A 21,871-nucleotide genomic window follows, 5' to 3' on the forward strand; every position below is an offset into this window, starting at 1 on the left:
GTTAGATGCGGAAAGTAAAAGTTAGTTGCGATAAAGTAAATGTTAGATTGTTAGATATCATAATATTTCATTAAGAACAACAGGCAGAGCCACGCTATCGTCTAAATGAAATATATGTTATAATTATANAGAATTCATCCTCTTCACCTTGACATAATAGATTTAGCTTTCCATAACCTTACTTTTGATCAACACTAAAAACATCACTCATAATTTGGAAAATGAAAAATATATTGGAACTTAGAACTTTTATACACACTCACACTATATTTTACAATGAGATAGAATGATTCTCAAACTAGCACAAGGCCTCTATTTATAGGCCAAATGAGAGAAAGGGTCAAAAATTTTATTAATGCCATGTAGTTGTAATAGTAGTCTTTGTCTCCTCCAACTTCAATTTCATGTCTCTTCTTTCAATGCTTTGTTCCACGACTTTCATCACCGAATTTGACTCAGCTCAAAACATCAAACATGTGGGGAATTGTCTGTAGATGAATTTGGCCACTTGGTTCACCTCATTTGATTAAATATTGAAATAGTTATGACTTTTTTACAATATGCTAGTAATGGTGAAAGTAAATTTGTTCTCTTTTTGATATTTTCACAATTTGATCATCTTAACCAAGTTTTTAGGCAATTATGTCTTCTGCAAAGTTGTAGATAATTTCTCAAGAATTTCAAAAATGTTTGAATCACCTCCATTTGAATTTTCTAGCTTGAGTTATCATTATTTTACCAACACGCAGAAAACCTGAAAATAAAACATATTTAGTAAGACATTTAAATATAAACACACAATACTAAAATAACATAATTTTATAATTTTAATGAAACTTAAATTTTAAAATATAGGTTTTAACATATAATAAATTATTAATTTTAAGTTTCATCAGGATGTCACAGCTTTCCGTGTCCAAGGCCCCCCCAATAATTTGAGCCAAGCCCCAAACACAGGTCGCGTTCATCATGCACCCATTGTCGATGGAAGACATGAAAATTATAAACACCTTTATAATTCTCCTTTTCGGGCTTGATATTAATTTTGAATCTTATTCAAAATGAGGGTTTTTAATTTTGAAAGGTCTCATCTTTAATTTTATTTTTAAAGCTCGCAATTTTTGATCGTATGATTGCCGGATTCAAGCAACTTTGTTATTATCATAATAATAACGCACATACTCATTATTTATAACATATCATGTATTTATTATAAACAGTAAACAAAACAAGGATGATCAATCGCCCCAAAACTAATGGCTCGTGAGAGCTAAACACGGGCCTAGGTCCAATCCTAGGGAAATGCATGGGATGCAAATCCGACTTTTACATAAGCTTCCAATATTTACATGTCTTCGATCTTCATAATCATCAAGGCCGCCATCTTCCAATCTTGATCTTCCACTATACTAATATTTATAAATAAATATCCATGACAAATAGGGATACATCTCATGGAGGTGGGAACGGGCCATAAACCAAGCCCACTTGAAAATTGATAATTATTACAATCATTCAACACAAAATATCCTAACATACACCTAGCAAATTGGGCTTGGGCTTTTGATCATCCTTCATGCATAATATCACATATCATACACCATCAATTAATTATCACAATAATTAATTGATCCAATATTATATATCTTGATCCAATCACTAACCGCCACGATTATAAATTAAATTAACAAAGTATACAAACTCCTTTGTTTACATTCTAATTAATTTATTTATCACCGAATTTCTTGTAAATCACAATTTACTATAAATAATTAAAGTCCAACTTCAATTATTTATTTCATGAGAAAATATTTGCAATTTTTGTAAATTTAAACTTAAGGGCCCTAAAAAATCATTTTTCACCAAAAATATTTTTGGCCCATTTAAATTTCACAATTATGTTAGCTATATAATGGCCCAACAACTTCAAGGCCCATGACACTTAGATAATCCAAAACACTTTTGGAAGCCCTAGTCGTCATCGTCGTCGCCGGATTCCGGCCAACAAATTTTTTTTTTAATTTTTAATAGAGGGGTTCGGGCAGCCTCTCGGGATGCCCTTGCTGCCCGAAATGGGCAGCCCCTCGGGCAGCCCGAGCTGCCCAAAATGGGCAGCAACATGTTGCCCGAAAATCCCCTTTGTCTTGGCCTTGATTTTGTAGCAAAAATACATCTCATGCGGTTAGAAATCGACCTCAATATAATATTATGTATATGCTACACAAAATAGTATCCTTAGCTCTTATACCACTTGAAAAGGGATCGATTAAGGTGCTCGGTTGCGCAACGGAAGTTTTTAAAATTGTTTTTCAAGGCAAAAAATCGAGCACCTCATATGCTAGTGTGTAGCAAATACGAAAACACGAAAATGACATTCATATTGTGTTTAGAAATATTACCTATCAATCACAATGGATTGATGATGGCTCCCACTTAGTTGATATACAACTAAGCTCTTGAATGGTAGACACAATCTACAAGCTTCCTTTGAGCTCTCCTTGCTCAAAAATTAAGCCCACCACCAATAAGCTAAAATCCCTCTTATTTTACACTAGAAAAATAAGAGGATTTTTCTTTGAGAAGTGTAGGGAATCTTCAACAATTGAAGAAGCCAAATTGGTGAGAAATGAGGCTAGAAATTTCGGCCATGCTTGTGGGAGGAGAGAAGGAGGTGTTTTATTGGTGTGTGAAAAAGTAATAATAAAGTGCATAAGCATGCCATACAACCTTTAATGAAAAAGTGCCTCCAACCCTTCACCTCTCATGCATGCTTTTAGCTTGGGCTTGTAACAATTACAAGACCCATGGACTTTTATTTTAAATTGTCTCAAACACATTTGAGACCATTTAACCTTTGCTTCATTTTACTCAAGCCCACTAGTTTAATAATTATTTCTAATTGGGCTCCACAAGGCCCAATGTGATTTAATTAATTCAACACTTAAATTAATTTAATTATTTGGACTCTACTAGGCCCACTAGTATTTAATTAATTCAACACTTGAATTAATTTAATTTAGTCCATAATAATATTTATGAAAATCACAATTTTCAAATACATTATTTATTTGGCCAACTTTTAATTTAGGAACACTTTCACAAATTAGAACTTACATTTCCCTCATAGAAGTCATACTTCTATTTTCCTTACGCTTATAAACTCTTTTATAAGCCGTTCAATTCATTGAACTATTTTACTTCTCAACGGGATCTAGAAAGCTAGTACTTGTGTGGCCCTCAATGGTTCATTGATACAACTAGCCGTGGGTTCACATCTCCATGTGATTCGGACTAAACATGTCCTTATACGAGCATACCCCAATTGCTCCATTCTTAATTATCAACTCCTTGATAACAAGAACGTCAGAACTCAAGTCTGATAGTACTCAACCAATCATGTTAAACGCCTAGCAGCATCGCTTACATGATTCCCTAGGTATCAAATGATAGTGCCTGCAAGAACCATTCAATTATGGTTAGCGTACAGTACGGTCCCTTCAACTCATATATCCCGACCGATTCGACAACCATTGGTATATCGAGAGTTGTCAATGAATCGATACTATGTGTCATGTCGTAGTTGCATCGATGGTGTAATCTATGAAACCCCTTTCATAATTACCACCATACTCTGATCAGAGATTTCAAACTACATATACATGAAAAACACATAGGATATCCATACCCGTAGGTAAGCGGTGAATCCCCGACTACAATGTCTCGAGTCCTATATGTTTCGACAAAACACCCAACCTTGCCACCTGATGACCCCATGAGAGCCGGCAAACAAGTCAAAGTGCAATGCTAGCACATAGAGTCTCAATGTTGTCCCAGGTCACAAGAACTAATGGAGTACAACCATAAACTAGGACGTTTCCACTCGATAAGTGAGAACCACTTGGAAAGTACTTTATGGAGGGTTGTTCAGTGCACTCTACCAGGAGCACCTATCTGCATGCTTGGACATCACAATGTCCCCTACCAATGAAACATGGTAATCACATTGCAGATACTAGTCTCGGACTCGAGCGGCCTATATCCTTCTTAGCGGCGGCTGAATCGACTAGGAACTGTTTAGAATATACAGTATTCCAAATATGAGTTTCATGATACTCATCATATGAGCATCTCATATTCTTTCTACTATTTGTATATTCAAGGACTGTATCTATGCAACTAGCATGGGTATACAGATAAAGAAGTGCCAAAACAATAATTTCAAATATTATTAAAATAAAGACTGTTTATACATAGAGTTTCATTGTGAACACTCGGCCAACACTTGGCTCGACGTGCACATACTCTAACACTAAGCCCCATGCATCAAAACCGAACTCAAGAAGACAACACACAAGCCAACCCACTTACGTTTCCCCCTTTTTTTCTTAATTTTTCTCACGGTTTCAACTTGTTTCCTTCTATAAATTTATCATGTTTTAATCATAATCAATCATATTTTATCGTGTATTGGCAGCGTGTCCGTTGGAAAAAAAAACTTTTGTTATAAAACAAGCGTAAAATCGTAAAAATGTCGAACTACGTATCTTACCATAAAATAATCGAACCCACGTATTTTTCATGCATAATCAATTAAAACACACATATTATGATTTGTATGATGTTTGAAAGGGTTTTGAAAACGTGCCTTTGCGTTTATAACGCTCGAATATACGATCTTCGGCGAAGGTGCGACGTTGGACGATCGGACGACGAAGAACACAAGCCTTTTTTTTCCTCTTATTTTTTCGAAAATTCTGAAGTTTGTGTCTGTGTGTTACACGGCTGCTAGGTTGTGAAATTGTGGTGTTTTCAAAGCTTACGTGAATTATGTATTAATAAATTAGCATGTTAATGGGCTTTGATTTTGGGCTTGCAAGTTTAAGGGTAATTGAGCCTTCTTTAAATAATTAAATTGGGCCCAATAACATTTAATTAATTAAATAATAAAATTTTATAAAATAAGTTTCTATAAAATAATATTTTTGATCTTTTAAAACTCCTCGTTTGCCCAAAACCGGCTTCCCGGGAAAAATCGAGCTCGACTCGTAAAATAATTCGAACTCTAACATTTTTTAAGAAAATTAAATCATTTTTAATCATATTAGGAAGCCTTGTCATTATTTAATGAAAATTACATATTCTTGTCTTGGTTGTCTTCGGTCTCCTTTTCCCTGCCTATTATCGAATATTCGGATAAAATCTTTAATTTCATGAAAACATGTCACATAATCATTTAATCATGCAATCATACATTTAATCATATAATAAATATCATGTAAGAATTTTAAAACAATTAAATAAAACGATTAAGCAATTAAAATAATTTTGTATGCATTTGGTTTACGTAGATTGGTTTTTCGGACGTTACATGCTCGGTTTTCTTTATGAAAATTTTTTGAAACTTCCGTTGCGTATCCGGGCACCGTAACCGATCCCCTTTCAAGTGGTATCATGAGCTAACGTTACTATTTTGTGTAGCAAATACGTGATATTATATTGAGGTCAATTTCTAACTGCATGAGATAATCGTTACATCAAAATCGAAAGCCAAAAGTGGGGCTGTTTTTGGCCCCATGTTGCTGCCCATTTCGGGCAGCCGAAACCCCCCCTCATTTAATAAGAATTTTTTTTGTTGGCCGGAATCCGGCGACGGAGCTCTGGAAACGACGATGACGACAAGGGTTTCCAAAAGTGTTTTGAAATATCAATGTGTCATGGGCCTTGAGTTGTTGGGCCATTAGATGACTAACATAATTTGTGAAATTTAAATGGACCAAAATATTTTTGGTGAATAATGTCTTATTGGGCCCTTAAATTTAAATCTACAAAAGTTGTACATATTTTCTCATAAATAAATAATTGAAGTTGGACTTTAATTATTTATAGTTAATGGTGATTTAAAAAAAATTTGGTTATAAATAAATTAATTAGAATTTAGACAAAGGAGTTTTTTTACTTTGTTGATTTAGTTTATAATCGTGGCGGTTATTGATTGGATCAAGATATATAATATTTGATCAATTGATTATTGTGATAATTAATTGATGATGTATGATATGTGATATTATGCAGGAAAGATGATCAAAAGCCCAAGACCAATTTGCTAGGTGTATGCTAGGATATTTTGTGTTGAATGATTGTAATAATTATCAATTTATAAGTGGGCTTGGTTTATAGCGCGTTCCCGCCCCATGATATGTATCCCTATTTGCCATGGATATTTATTTGTAAACGTTAGCATAATGGAAGATCAAGATTGGAAGATGGTTGAAACTTCTGATGTTCGCTTTGCTTAAAAGTACTAGAAATTTTTTTCCCAAACCTCACTAAATCGGCCGAGATGCATAATCATATGCATAAAATATTTTAGAACCATTTTAAAATAAAACAATAAATTATATATTTGAGAAATACTACCCATACTATACTCTCTCAAAAATCACTCAAAAGCATAAATAAAAAATCGTAAAAATCTTTAACATAAATCATAATCATAAATGCGGAAATCTAGAAGTGCTGGTCCTCGGGTCGTGTGCACCGACAGTCCAGCAAAATCAACTATCAAGGCCTCCCGTAACATTAACATCATCATTACCTGCATCCATCACAACTAGTGAGTTTAAAGACTTAACACACCATCATCTTGATATTAAATAATACGTATAAAACCACATGCAACATTGAAAATACTATCTTCACGTAAAAATAACATTTTCATGACATGCATAACATGAACCTTAATCTTTTCTTTTTCCTCAAAACATAACATAAAACTTTTTATCATGATCATAACATTTTCCTTTTTCTTTGTTGAATTCAGATTGTTAATTGTGACTTTCCTCAATCCTCAAAATGTCGATGGATCCATCTACATGTAGCCACAGTACTGGGCGGCGGGAGACACCAGCGACACCAGCGACACTCTCACCGGTCAACTGAGCCCTAGTCTATCCTCATCGAATGGAAATACGATCGTCTGGATCCCTCTGGGGCCTTCTCCCAAAAATGGGCTCCCTCTGGAGCCTTTTCCCTCACGATATCCCCATTCTTATCCTCATATCCTCAATGGTGTCACTGGAAAAACGATCGTCGGGCTTCCACTAGGATCATAACCCTCATGTTATCTCCAAAATAACATCATTATAGTCACAGTTACTTCACTTTCCTTCAACGTTTTACGTTTCCATCACTTTATAAAAAATCATGCATAACATATCATTTTTATTTCTGAAACCAAGCATGCAACCTGTCTTTTAAATGTCAACCTTAAATCATAAAAATCCATGGACATTTAAAAATCATAATTTAACATGTAAAAATTCATAAACATTTGAAATAATCATAATAGCATACAAAACAGCTTTCAGAGTACTGCCATGACGTTTACTAATTTTTAGGTGTAAAAAGACCGTTTTACCCCTGGACGTATAATTTTACGTTTTTGTCTTTTTCTTAATTTCTTTGACTCTAACATGTCCCAAATAATTATTTAACCATACATGAATTTTCTAGTATTTTTATTTAGCTTAATTCGACGACTTTTAAATTAATCTTTAAATATTACGTATTAATGAGTTTTAAACCCGAATTAAACAAAGACTTAATATAAAATTCCCAAATTTACAACTTAGACTTCTAACAATTATTTGAGCATAAATATAATTTTTCATAATTTAAGCTTAAAACTAGGCTTTTCAGTTAATTCGTTAATTAATGTTTCGTGCAACGATTAAATCTCGGATAAATCCAAAACTTGTTATTTTGACCCCAATTTTTAAACATAGCCTTTTTATGATTTATTCTACCCTTCCAAGTCATGAGCCACACCCGTGGACCCATGGATTAAATTTTTTGTTCTTAAATCTCGTTTTTGACCCTTAACCGAACACACCGAGCCATCTCCTAATTTACTCGAGCCACGCCCAAGGCACCATGAGCCAAAACCTAGCCAACCCACCTAGGGACTCTCCTAACCAAGCCCAGCCCAAATAACTAGCCTTGGACCGCTCAAAACCTTCCTGGAATTCGCCCCAAAATCCTGCACGTGAGTGTGTGAGTCTCCCATGAAAAAAAGGACTCCTACCTAGTCTAGGACTCTTCCAGCCCTTAGCCACCAAGCCCACCTGACCCTAGACATCCCTGGACCATGCCCAGACTCGACCCAGACCAGCCCACTCCATAGAACCCAGCAGCAAAGCCCCTGAACCAAAGGACAGCAGCCTCGCACCCAAGCATCCCTCACGCTACTGCTGCTATATTCTTCGTGGAGGTTATTACCCAGGCTACCACCGAGCCCATCCCTTCCTAAACCTCACTGTACCATCCTAAGGCACCATCTAGACCACCTAGCCCAGCCCTAAACTGACCCAAAGCCCCTGCAACTTTCGGTCCCCTGCCCAGAATTCTGCGCGTGAAGAGTCCCTTCACGCAGGGACTTTTCCAGCCTACTTAGCGCGAGCCCTAGCCCCCTAGGACTCTACCAAGCCCTCACCCCTGACCCTATTCGAGTCCCAGCCAGCCCTGTCCAAGCCCCAAGGCCCCATGCAAGCCACCGAGCCCTCCCCTAAATATCAAGCATGAGAATTGCAATCAAAACTCACGTTCTTAACTTGCTGCTCTCGGTTGTCCGGTTTTTTTCTTTCGTTTGTAGAGATTTCATGCATTCTAAGACCCCTAAATTGGTGTAAAAACATCCCCTCCAAGTTACCAACCATGGCAGCCCCCTCTTGCAAAGACAACACAAGTTTTGGGACACAAAAGCATGCTTTAAACCCATGTATATGTATAAAAACGAAAATAATAAAAGAGATATTTGTTTTTCTTGTCAATCATAATTAAATACATATTAGGGTGCGATTGATGAGAAAAAGAAGAATTATGGCGTGCCTTTGAGTTTTAAACGCACGATTAAACGTTGACGATTGCGAAGAACGGTGACGACAACCTTGGCTTGATTTTCCTTGCAACCTTTGAATTTTCCTTCCAAAATATTGTAGGTGTATGCCGTGTATTTGGAAGTGTTTTAGGAGAGAAAAATTCAGAAAAGATGCGTGGGAATTGTGTGATAATGGGGAGGGTTTTGAGTATTATATACTAATTAATTTACTAAACAAGTCTTAGGCCCAATAAGCATACAAATTAGGCCCATTAATCTTTAATTAAATAATAAAAAATATTTTGTTTAATAAAGTTTGCGAATTAAATAGCTGGGTTGCCAAAACGTTCGTATTTTTTTTGAAAAACCAACACCGATAAAATTTACGTCCCGGCGTATAAAATCACCTCAAAACCCTTATTTTCAAAAATAAGAAAAAGCATCACCCTTATTTTAAATAATTAAAAATAATTAACCAATAAAAATGTGGGGCCCCGGGTCCGATATCTAATACTAATAATTATAATTGTCACACACCAAATGATTGAGTAAAATACATAATTTGTTGTTCACAAGCTTACATAAACATCGTCAAAATAATTTAATTGTCTCAAATGTTTGAAATATAAATTTTTAACATGCCAACATGAAGTAGTGAACCAAAGAATCCAAACATCATCACATAGCTCCTAAGACCCGAGAATCCCACTCTAACTCGTATCTCCTCGCCTGGAGCTGGACTCTGGCATCCCAAGCCTCGCCTCACCTACCGTCAAGCACATGAAAACAAGAGGTACCGGACATGCCGGTGAGTATAAACCCAGTATGATACAATCAATCACAAATGAGAGTTAAATTTTCAAATATTTCATATAAATTCATAAAGATGCAATATAATGCAATGCATGATCAGAAGCTGTGGGCTATCAATAAATCTCAAGATCAAGTGAATCATCTGGTCATAGGGTACCCAAGGGAATAGAATCACCCAGCAACATCCACCGACTCATCCGCTCGGGGTGGGGTGCTGTGTTCTACAATCCCAGGACTATGGTGCGCCTATAGAGAGTGTTCAGGCCATAGCAGCGACCTCCGCATACACTATGCCAACTCAACTATAGCCCCATACGTCCAACAAATCAATATATCAAGGCGACCTCCGCCATATCAAATCTGAATCAACAAGTGGCTCAATATGCAATGTCATGATGCAAATCAATATCATCATCTCGATATCATAATCAACTCATCTCAATACAACAATCATCATCAAATCACCAATAGTTCATCAGGCCATAGAGTTTTCAATTTAAAATAAAAATGATACTTTTACCTCGTATGTTATCGACCGTAACATACCTTTCAAATATTACCAAAAGAAGATCGAAATGTGTAGATGAGAAGTCTTGAACCTTTGAATTCTACTATAACTCAAGGACTTTGATCATCTATCAAAACAGAGTAATTTCTGTTCAAAATTCATAATTAGTTCAATACTGCTTTGAATCAAGATCCGTAAATTTCTTAACCTTAATATGCCAAAAAAACATTCATTGAATCATTTCATCAAACACATAGCATGTGTGCTAAAGAAATTAGCTCCTATACTTTGCCATTGGCCTCAATTCCATTTTAAATTCAAACCAACACAATTTTAACATCTCCAACATCTCAAATATCAACACAAATATCAATTCTAAACTTCATCCCATTTCCAAAATTGAATAAAAATATAACATACTTACACCATCTTGAAGATCTTGGAGAGAGGATCACAAATCTAACTTCATTTCATAATTTCCATGAACAAATCTCCCATAGATTGAAGAAGAAATTAGAAGATGAAAGGAAAAATGAAGAACCCTAGCTCTAAACCGATGGAGTAGGAAAAAGAGAAGAGAAAATGATACAAAAATCATTCCCCAATCAAATATATACCATCCAAACCTCAAAACACGTTTTTTGTACAAGTGCTGGGTGCCATGGAGCGTGATTTTGGAGCAGCCGCGCGCCCCTTTCTGCCCAAACACCAAAATTTCAGCACTGCGCGCGCTAGGGCGCCGGATCCTGCGCAGGGGCACGCAGTATTTTGCCAAGAACACATTTTTAACTTCAGAATTTGCGAAAGTGGTAAACTACAAAGTTGTAGCCCTATGTCTTGGCTTGCATCTCCAATTGGCCTCATGTCATTTGGAGATCGGAGTAAAAAGTTATGCTAAATCTCCCAACATGTGTCATTGTAGGAACGACGATACGCACGACACACTTCGAGGCGCTTTTGGCTCGTCTTCTCTAATGATTTGAACAAAACTCAAAACATGAAAGTTATAGCCTTATGTCATATATTTCTAATGGAAGTAGCCTCACATCAATTGGATCAATATACAAAACATTATGCTAAAAACCACAACTACTGCCACATTTTTCATACCGTTTCTGCACTTCCATCACCTATTTAGCTCAAATTCAACCTTTGATTCTACCCATCAATTATCTATTCCATTCTATAACATTCATTACCATTTATACCATAACATAAAGTCATAAACCATCACAACTAATGCCACAATATTTCAAAATTCGGGCATTACAATAAACATTTTCTATTTTTCAGCCCTCGGTCTCTGTTCCTCGATCGCAACTCGAATAACCTTTAAAAAATATATTTTAATGCAACCATGTAAAAAATATAATTTAAACACATCAATATGCACAACATAATTAATTAATGCAATTAAAACATTTAATTGAAATACAAGAGAATTTAATAATTGCATGAATGTGGTTTACGTGGACCCTTTAAATTTTCGGGACGTTACTGACCATGATGATTATGAAGATCGAAGACATGTAAATATTGGAGGCTTATGTAATTATGCATTTGCATCCCATGCATTTCCCTAGGATTGGACCTAGGCCCGTGCCTAGCTCACACGAGCCATTAGTATTGGGGCGATTGATCATCTTTGTTTAGTTTACTGTTTATAATATATGCATGATATATTATAAATAATGAGTATGTACGTTATTATTATGATAATAACAAAGTTGCATGAATCCGACAAACATACGATCAAACATGGCGAGCTTTTAAACAAAATTAATGATGAGACCTTTCAAAATTACAAACCCTCATTTTTGAATAAGATTCAAAATTAATATCAAGCCCGGAAAAGAGAATTATAAAGGTGTTTATAATTTCCATGTCTTCCATCGACAATGGGTGCATGATGAACGCTACCCGTGTTCGAGGCTCGGCTCATATTATTGGGGGGGCCCTGGATACCGGAAAGCGGTGACATCCATTGACATGGTGATGTGAACTACTTGGAACTCCCATGATTTTGGTTCATATTATTGAGAGAACTCATGGCGACCGTCCGTTAAGGTTCAACATCGATGGGTAAGGCTTGAAACGTAAAGATGAACGACGACATATTATTGGGTCTTAATCAAACATGAGACAAAAGTTTACGTAAAGGGTTGTATGGAGATGCAATTGGAAACTACATTTTAGGAATTATGATTGGATGATATTATTCGGGATCATACTTTGCTAATTGGACCTTACGTACCTACTGAAGAAAGGAGTTTCCCGTTTTCACTGGAGGGGAGTGAAAGATGTCAAAACAGTGGGAGTAAACATTTATGAAGTAAAAGTCCATACTTTATATCTTACTAAATATTTTAAAATAGTCATTAACATTTATCTGTTTTACTTTTCAGTACAAATTTGACAATGTCTTCGATTCGCAATCCGTTATCTGCGATACTCGACAAACAGATTTTAACTGGACCTAATTACATCAATTGGCTAAGAAATCTGAAAATCGTCTTGAATTCGGAAAAGATAGCATATACAATTACTGCGTCGCCCCCTGTTGAGACCCCCACTAGCTGCACTCCTGAGGAATTGCAGACTTACAAGGATTGGTGTGACCATGACTTGCGATCAAAGTGTTATATGCAGGCTTCTATGAATGATGAGCTGCAGAAGCGTTTTGAGGATGCAAAGAATGCTGCTAACATTCATTTGCATCTTAAGGAGCTCTTTGGTAAGCTAACACGGCCTCTTAGGCATGCTACCGTCAAGGAGCTAATCATTTTACGCATGCGAGATGGGCCTCGGTCCATGAGCATGGCCTAAAGAAGATCGGGCTTGTGGACAAGCTCGTTAGCATGGATCTTATGTTGCCATGTGAGTTGACCACTGACGTGTTACTCTTGTCGCTGCCAAGCTCATTTGATCTTTTTGTGGTGAATTTCAACATGAACAAGTTGGAGCCTACCCTTCAGGAGTTGGTGAATATGCTTGTTACATTTGAGTCATCCATCAAGAAAGAGAAGTCGTTTTTTTACGTGGGTTCTTCATCTCGTACGAAGACTGGTCCACATGGGAAGGGAAAGAAGCGTCTTTCCAACGTCCCAAGAAGAATGTTGTAGAACCCGTAAATTAGACTACGTATAAGCCACACATAATTCTAGTATTTAAATTAAAATGATTTTATTCTTTTCTTTAAATTTATTTATTTCATACAGTAGTTACTACCTTTTCAGTTAAATAAGTGAGGCCGGACCGGAGTTGGAGTAATGAGATAAATTTTAATAATGAGAAAATCTTCCTAGACTTAATTTGAGATAAAGAATAAGTTATTTTAATGAAAAAGGAAGTTTAAGGAATTATTTAATTAATTGGAGATAAGTAGTAAATAAATTTCTTTTTATAAAAGAATTTAATTAAAAGCCTAAAATAAAATATGTGACCAATTTAGATAAGTTAATTTAGACTTATTTTAATTAAGAAATTATAATTTAACATGATAGTAAATTTACCTTTAAAACTTAAAGGATTAGCCATGCATGCAAGAAAATAGTCTCCCTAAATTAATTATTTAATTCACTAAAATACTTAAGGGGTAGATAAAACTATAAAGATTTAAAATACATTATTTAAGCAATTTTTCCCTCCATTTATTTTGTAGAATTTGGCCCCCTCACTTTAAAGATTTAAAAAGTTTGACAACTCATTTTATTTGATATCTTTTCTTAATCCTTTCATGGCATAGTTAATTCCCTTCATTTTAATCCTTAATAATTATTAATTAAACAATATCCCTACCTATAGTTGATAGAAAAAAAATCGGCCACCCTTGTGAGAATTTAAAAATATTTGGCAATCTTTCACTTGATTCTTTCCTTATCCATTTTTGGGAGATAAATCTCTCACCTTTTAATTCCCCAATAATTATTAGTTAAGCTATTTCTCCCTTGCTCCTAGACTAGGAAATCGGTCATGCACCCCTCAAAATATCTCTCAAATCCCTGTCTCCGTCGCGCCGTATCGTCGTATTAATTCGTTTTCTTTTCAAACGATTTCCAGGCATGTTTATATCTTTCCTTCACTCTTCAATTAAGTCATATACATGTTTTTAAACCATATTTGTTCATGATTTTTAATATAAAAACCGAAATATTTCAGCAACTACACAACAACATTCTGCACAGATTTTTCTACTTCCCCTCATGCTTCACGTTTGTAGTTGTTTTGATGGTTTCAGGGTATGGCTCGTTCCAGGCGCTCAAGGCTGCTTATGGTCATGTCCTAGGGTATGTTAGGGTCAAGTTTGATCAAGGGTTCATGTCCCAAATCCATGAGTTAGATGCTCCAATCTGCAAGCGTGAAACTAGTGTCATATTGAGTTCGATTTTTTTTTTTCGGTTTTGTTGTCAAGGGTGATGTTGCTGATCTTGGCTGCCCTAGGGGCTATAGCCATAGTTAGAACATCTCCTTGTCATGTCTAAGGCGTGACCAAGTCACCTTTTTGAGGCTTGGTCCATGGTTCCATCGGTTTTTAAATCAAAACACAAGAACAGCCCCTTCCCCTTTCGGCCCTTCTCATTTTACAGCAAGTGTGTTTCGGGTATTGTGGAATGGTGTGGATCTTGGTTGGCCTACGGCCCTTAGCCACGGTTCACACCCTACCTCTGGATGTCTAGATCATGCCATGGCCAACCAAATGGCCACTGAAATGGTCCATGACAGCAAGAACCACAGCAACATCCCACGTGTAGAATTAGTGCTCGGTTGGGACGCATGATTTGTTTCTGGTGTGATGCGAATTGTGGCTGGCCTAGGGCCCTTAGCCATGGTTCAAATCATTCCCTAGGATGTTGGTAATTGGTTCTGGTCGGTGGTTCAAGCCCCAATGGCCATTAGCCTCGCAAACGACGTAAGGAAACCAAAACACAACTGCTGTATTTTTGTGACAGCAACTTGCTGCGGCGGTTCAGTGGCTCGTTCGAGTTCTTGGTTGGCTTTTAGCCTATGGCCTTTGACTGGACAGTGCCTCATCAAGTTGGAAAGGTCATGTTTTTTGGCCGTTTGTGATTCAGATCATTTTAGAGGTCGTACGAGAATTTACGGTACAAGGTGCCAAAGTGACTCTCGAAAGAGCGTTTCACGTTTTTGGACTACATTCACTAAATTTCGAGTACTGTAAATTTAGGAGCATTATTTCATCATTTTTAAGAGTATTTAAATCGTGACTAAACGTTGGTTCGGTGTTGGTTCGGGTTGGCTCGGAGTCATGTTTAAATACTAAGTTAGTGGGCGTAATTGTCTCGTTTTTGGATTCAATTACAAAGTTTGGTCAAGAAAAATCAATTGCATATTTTTCATGTTAGATTTAAGTCGCACCGAGCCTGGGAACGATCCAACCCGTTTGATAAAATTAATACAGGACATTTAATTACGTTATTTAATTATATTACGTGCATAAAAATAGAAATTTTTCATTTTAGAGATTTATGTGATATTGCTTGTGGCCATTGTACTATCATGGGATTATTACTTCACCCGGTCGCCAGTTACCGGTCAATTCAGTTTTGTACCACCCAGTATACTGTGGCATTAGTCTGATCAGACGATTAGTATTTCACCCGGTCGTCAGTTACCGGTCCCGGTCGTCAGTTACTGGTCAGTTCAGTTCAGTTCAGTTCAGTGCAGTTCATGGGGCCACTTGCGTAGAACATAATTTCAAAACAAAATTATGACAGGCTATTTTATTACAGAGCTCTATTGAGCAAACAGTTCACTTATGATTTTTAGTTCAGTTATACAGGTATTTATAATTATCCATGATAAGATATTTACAGTTCAGTTATGCAAGTACTATAATTCCTCATGACATGATATTTTCAATTCGCATACAATTTTATTATTATCTATTCACTTGTTATTTACGATATATGCATGCTGAGTCTTTAGACTCACTAGACTTGATTGTTGTAGGTACTAATGATGTCGGGATCGAGGGTGGGGACCAGTGAGCCAGCTCGAGTCGGCAGTAGTGGGACCCAAAGACCTCATTTATCAGTTTATTTATTATTTTTGCGAAAACTCATTTTATTACAATGAATTATTTTAAGCTCTCGTTTTGAAACATTATTTACTTCCGCTGCTATTTTTGAACTTTAAACTTTATTTATCCGTTTATTTATGAATGAGGCGTTTTATTTAATTAAAGAGAAAAATTTTAAATTTTTCCGCAAATTTTCAAGCACGAATTTAGAGGCATCTACAAATGTCCCCTTGAAGAGGCAAGCTCCGAATCCCTTTGTGGCAGCCTCACCAGTTAAGGCTGACAAGACTGCTGATATCTGTCATAACTGCAAGAAGCCTGGACATTGGATTCGTAACTGCAGAGAATATCTGGCCCAGAAAGGTTCTGGGAATGGTATGTTCTATATTGAAGTAAATATTTCAATTAACTCTACTTCTTGGATATTAGATACCGGCTGTGGCTCACATCTCTGTAATGATTTGCAGGTGATGGGAAGAACTAGGAGACTAAGGGAAGATGAGACCTTCTCGAGGATGGGCAATGGGACAAGAGTTGCTGCCAAGGCTATTGGAGATGTTTACTTGATTTTGAACAATGATTTTAAGTTAATTTTAAGAGATGTTTTGTTTGTAACTGATTTGGTGAAAAACATTATTTCCATTTCTATGCTTGACAAAGATGCATATTCTTGTTTATTTAGCAAAGGTGTTTGCAACATTTACAAGAATGAATGTTTGAAAAGTACAGATGAACTTGAAAATGATCTCTACAACTTAAAATTGAAAGATATTCTACTAAACAATGTCCAAGCAATAACAACAACAAACAAGCGAAAACAAGATATTCTAACTTCGGCACAATTATGGCATGCTCGATTAAGATATATTTCCCTAAGAAGGATGAACAAGCTAGTGGGAGTAGGCATGTTTGATATGTCTGATATTAATTCTCCCAAATATTAGTTCTCCCAAGACGCCATATGAGATATGGATGGGTAAGCCCCCCAAATATTCTTATCTTAGAATATGGGGATGCCGTGCTTATGTGAAGCAGAAAGTGGGAGATAAATTGGATTGTCGATCCATTTTATGTTACTTTGTGGGATATCCAAGGAACTCATTTGGATATTATTTCTATCATCCCCAAGAAACAAAGGTGTTTGTTTCTAGGAATGTAACTTTTTTGGAAAAGGAATTTCTATTGGATAGAAAAAGAGAGATAATAGAACTCAAAAAAGTTCGAGAGACACCCACAATTATAGAACTCACACCCGAAGAGCCAAGAGAGGAGATACAAGCTCCTAGAAGATTCGAGAGAGTCTCAAGACCACCTATCAGGTATGATCTACTTCTTGAAAAGGGCCATGATGAGCCTAACCATAGATGTGATCCAAGGACCTTAAAGGAAGCGTTATCTGATGCCGATTCATCCAAGTGTCTTGAAGCTATGGAATCTAAGATGAATTCCATGCATTCGAACCAAGTGTGGAATCTTGTGGATCCACCTGAGGGAACTGTTCCAATAGGGTGTAAATGGATTTACAAGAAGAAACTTGGGGCGGATGGGAAGGTATTGACCTTCAAGGCGCGATTGGTGACAAAAGGATATACTCAAAGACAATGAGTTGACTTTGAGGAAACCTTTTCTCAAGTTGCAATGTTCAAGTCTATAACGATATTGCTAGCCATAGCTACATGGTATGACTATGAGATATAACAGATGGATGTAAAGACAACCTTTCTTAGTAGGGATATTAAAGAAGAGATTTACATGTCACAACCTGAAGGATTTACAGCTATTGGAAGTGAGCATATGGTATGAAAACTTCAGAGATCTATTTATGGTCTAAAGCAAGCATCTAGGAGTTGGAACCTCAGATTCGATAGTATAATCAAAAAGTTTGGTTTTACTAAGAATCTTGAGGAACCCTGTGTATATAAGAAGGTCAGTGGGAGTGCTGTGACAATCCTGGTGCTTTATTTTGATCACATTTTATCAATTGGGAATGATATAGAGATATTGTAATCAACTAAAATATGGTTAGCGAGTAAGTTCTCAATGCAAGATTTGAGTGAAGCATCTTTCGTATTGGGAATACAATCTATAGAGATAGATCAAGAAGATTGCTTGGTCTCACCCAGTCCACATACATTGATACCATCATGAAGTGGTTCTCGATGAATGAATCCAAGAGAGGACATCTACCAATGTGTCATGGTGTGTCCCTATCCAAGTCTATGTCTCCCAAGACTGATGTAGAGATAGCGACGATGACAAGCATTCCTTATGCATCTGCAATTGGTAGCATCATGTATGGGATGATATCTACATGTCCTGACGTGGCTTTCGCACTAAGTGTAGTGAGTAGATATTAATCGGACCCTGGTCTTCCACACTGGAAAGCGGTGAAAGACATCCTCAAGTATTTGAGAAGGACAAATAAGTTGTTCTCTGTCTATGGGGGTGGAGAACTAAAATTGAAGGGCTACACCGACTCTAGCTTCCAAAGCAATATCGATGACTCAAAGTTAACCTCTGGGTTCATATTCATGCTCAATGGTGTTGCTGTCTCTTGGAAGAGTTCCAAGCAAGACAGTACTGCGGATTCCACCACTGAAGCAGAATACGTTGATGCATCAGCTGCAACAAAGGAGGCTGTTTGGATTAGGAATTTCGTCCAAAAGTTGGGAGTCATTCTTAATGTAGTTGCTCATGTCGTAGTGTTTTGTGACAACACGGGAGCCATAGCTCAAGCAAAGGAACCAAGGTTTCATCAGAAATCAAAACATGTATTGAGAAAGTACCACATTCTCCGAGAGATTGTGGAAAGAGGAGAAGTGTAATGTTGCTGATCCACTAAATAAGCCTTTACCTTGGCCATTATTCGACAAGCATCGCGAATCGATGGGTTTGAAGCATATGGGTAGTTGGCTCTAGTGCGAGTGGGAGATTGTTAGAGTAGGTGCCCGTCAAGCCAAGTGTTGGCCGAGGGTTTACATTGAAGATCTATGTATAAACAATCTTTATTTTAATAATATTTGAAATTATTGTTTTGGCACATCTTTATCTGTATACCCATGCTTGTTGCATAGATAAAATCCTTGAATATACAAATAGTAGAAAAAATATGAGATGTTCATATGATGAGTATTATGAAACTCATATTTGGAATACTATATATTCTAAACAGTTCCTAGTTGATTCAGCTGCCGCTAAGAAGGATAAAGGCTGCTCGAGTTTGAGACTAGTGTCTGCGATGTGAGTACCATGTTTCATTGGTAGAGGACATTGTGATGTCCGAGCATGCAGATAGGTGCTCCTCGTAGAGTGCACTGAACAACCCTCCATAAAGGACTTTCCAAGTGGTTCTTATTTATCGAGTGGAAACGTCCTAATTTACGTCCTAGTTTATGGTTGTACATTATTAGTCCTTATGACCTGGGACAACATTGAGACTCTATATGCTAGCATTGCACTTTGACTTTTTTACTGACTCATATGGGGTCATCAGGCGGCAAGGTTGGGTGTTTTGTCGAAATATATAGGAGTCGATGCATTGTAGTTGGGGATTCACCACTTACCTTCGGGCATGGATATTCTATGTGAATGTAGTTTGAAATCTCTGATCAGTGTGTTGGTGATAATTAAAAAAGGGTTTTCTTAGATTACACCATCGATGCAACTACGACATGACATATAGTATCGATTCTTTGGCAACTTCCGATATACCAATAGTTGTCGAATCGGTCGGGATATATGAGTTGAAGAGACCGTACTGTACGCCTCTCTTCCGCGCATATACGCCCGAAGTTCTGTCCACCACATTTGATTTCATGCTTTCCTACTCAATTTCATTTCTTGCACTTTAGCCCCTGAACTCTTCACTTTTTGCAATTCAGTCAATAAATCAATTTCTAACTACAGTGATCTAATCTCAGGCCTTACAATTCTCCTCCTCTAAGACATGATTTCGTCCCCGAAATCGCATGCACTCAAATCATAAGATATACGAAGACATAACAGAAGCTAAATCATAACTCACATCAGTCTTTCAGGTAGCTTCTTCAATGCCATGACGACTCCACTGAACTTTTACAAGCGGAATAGTCTTCGTTCTGAGTTGCTTTTCTTTACGATCGAGAATCTGAATCGGTTCATCAAAATAACTCAGAGTTTCATCAATTTCGGCCTTATCTGGCTGAAGAATATGAGAAGCATCTGGAAGATATTTCTGTAGCATCAATACATGAAAGACATCATGTATTCCAGATAGAGATGGAGGAATAGCAAGTCGATAGGCACGATCACCTATCTTCTCAAGAATCTCATACGGACCGATATATCGTGGAGACAACTTCCCTCTCTTGCCAAATCTGACAATGCCTCTGAAAGGAGAAATCTTCAGAAATACTCTGTCTCCTTGTTCAAATTCTAATGGTCGACCTCTAACGTCTGCATATTTGTCCTGTCTACCCTGAGCAGTCTTCATTCTCTTCCGAATCAACTTTAATTTTTCAGTCATATCTCGAATCATGTCAGGTCCAAGTTCAGGTACTTCTGAGATATCATCCCAATTAAGAGGAGATCTGCACTTCTTGCCATACAACGCTTCAAACGGAGCCATCTCTATACTCGTCTGATAGCTATTGTTGTAGGAGAATTCACAAAGTGGTAAGGAATCTTGCCAATTAGTGCCAAAGTCTAGCATTACAGCTCTAAGCATATCCTCCAATGTCTGGATAGTCCTATCTGATTGTCCGTCTGTCTGAGGATGATATGCAGTACTCAAATGTAATTTCGTACCTAGAGCTTGTTGCAAACTGTGCCAAAAGTTCGAAGTAAATCGAGGATCACGATCTGATACAATGGACTTTGGCACTCCATGCAATCTGACCACTTCTCTGACATAAATCTCTGCCATCTGATCATGTCTGTATGTCATTTTGTACGGAATAAAACATGCTGATCTGGTCAATCTGTCAATAATGACCCAAATCGCATCACAACCTCGGGAGGATTGTGGTAGCTTTGTCACAAAATCTATTGAAATGTGATCCCATTTCCATTCTGGAATAGATAAGCTATGTAATAGACCCCTTGGTTTCTTCCTTTCTGCTTTCACCTGTTGGCAATTCAAACATTTGGATACAAAATCTATAATATCTAATTTCATCTGTTTACACCAAAACTGTTTCTTCAGATCATTATACATCTTTCTGCCACCAGGGTGAATGCTAAATCGACTACAGTATGCTTCTGTCAAAAGCTGCTGTTTCAAATATGAAACATCTGGCACAACAAGACGAGTATTCACATATAACACATTATCACAAACCTGATATTCTGATTGATGCCCTGATCTGACCATCGTAATGGAATTCTGAATATTCTGATCGAATTTCTGTGCTTCTCTGATTCTTACAATCAACTCACGTTCAACTTGGATAGCACAAAGTCTCAACGGTTTACAATCTGTCTGAAATACTAAGCCAGAAAGACAGCAATCTTCAATCAAATTCGAAACACCAATCGTCGATAAGGATAAAGAACACATCTTTCGACTCAGTGCATCAGCTACTGCATTTGATTTTCCCGGGTAGTATTTGATTTTACAATCAAAATCTTTCAACAAATCAAGCCATCTTCGTTGCCT

Source organism: Primulina huaijiensis, chromosome 12, assembly GCF_012295235.1.
Source record: "Primulina huaijiensis isolate GDHJ02 chromosome 12, ASM1229523v2, whole genome shotgun sequence".
In the NCBI taxonomy this organism is placed as follows: domain Eukaryota; kingdom Viridiplantae; phylum Streptophyta; class Magnoliopsida; order Lamiales; family Gesneriaceae; genus Primulina; species Primulina huaijiensis.